Source organism: Bactrocera latifrons, unplaced genomic scaffold (genome assembly GCF_001853355.1).
Source record: "Bactrocera latifrons isolate USDA-ARS-PBARC rearing strain unplaced genomic scaffold, ASM185335v1 scaffold_1000, whole genome shotgun sequence".
Taxonomy (NCBI): domain Eukaryota; kingdom Metazoa; phylum Arthropoda; class Insecta; order Diptera; family Tephritidae; genus Bactrocera; species Bactrocera latifrons.
In genome coordinates, this window is record NW_017534410.1 from 12919 (window position 1) to 14233 (window position 1315).

Consider the following 1315-nt stretch of genomic DNA (forward strand, 5'->3'; position numbering starts at 1 on the left):
ACCAGGAACTCATCCAACATTGTACCAACATTATAGCAAATGAAAAAATACTGGGCACCGCTGGAAAAAGAACGAGAGAGCTGGAGGACAACTCATCGTAGGAAACGATTAAAGCTAAAATTCTGCAAGGATCTCGTCCAAGGAAGACATATGCAGAGGTATTTAACTTTTGTAGGACGGTCAAAGTAAGTAACCTTAATAAATTATTTATAATTTTCGAAAAATTTAAGGAGACATAAATGAAATATCCATATTTGACCCTTTAAAACCGGGCATTTACAAACCTGAAAATGTAGATAGGGACCTTGTTGATATACTCTTAGAGAAAATCGATGGGCCTATAAGGGCACATATAACCGAAACGGAAACATTAAATGATATAATCGTAAAATATTCGAAGTTAAAATTGCTTCAGGACAAAAGAGCAATCTATAGCTCTCGATAGGCATCGAAAATATGTCGATAAAAACAAAGTAAATTACGAAGGTTTCAAGAAAAATTATAGTAGATCTTATGTATATAATAAAATTTCAGACAATAGACAAACCAAACCAACTAACGACAATAGACAACAAAGCGAGAACAATAACAATTACATACGTAATACAAATTTTAATCGGAACAATTACAACAATCGGAATAACTGCGAATACGGTTACAACAGTTCTACAAATAAAATACAACCAAATTTACCGAGATAAACTAAAAGCTCTCATATGAGCGTCGAGTACAATCCAAGTACAAGTCGTTTGTCCAATAATTCGAATTTAATGGAAATTGGCAATGGTGAAGAAAAAGAAATAAATTTTTTAACACCGCCTCAAACCCTTAACTCCCCATAATAACAATAACAATAGGAAACGACAGAATTAAATGCCTAATAGATACAGGTTCAACAACTAGCATTACAAAGCCAAACGCCCTATTCGGAAATTTTCAAAAGGAAAAATTTTCCAAACCGTTATGCTATGGAACTATCAACGGTATTAACAAAATAAAATATAAAATTATAACACCTTTTCCGAAAGAGTTTAACGTATTAGGTACTTTATCATGGAAAGTAATAGATTTAAATAGTAACAAATACGAAGCTATTATAGGACAAAATTTTCTTATTCCTTTTAAGGCAAAAATTGATGCAGAAAACACATTTATTAATATATTAGGAAACATAATTCATTTTGATCAACGAATTCCTCTTGAAAAAACGGAAATTTGCGCACTCGAATTTCTTCTTCTTCTTCTTGATTGGCGTAGACACCGCTTACGCGATTATAGCCGACTTAACAACAGCGCGCCAGTCGTTTCTTCTTTT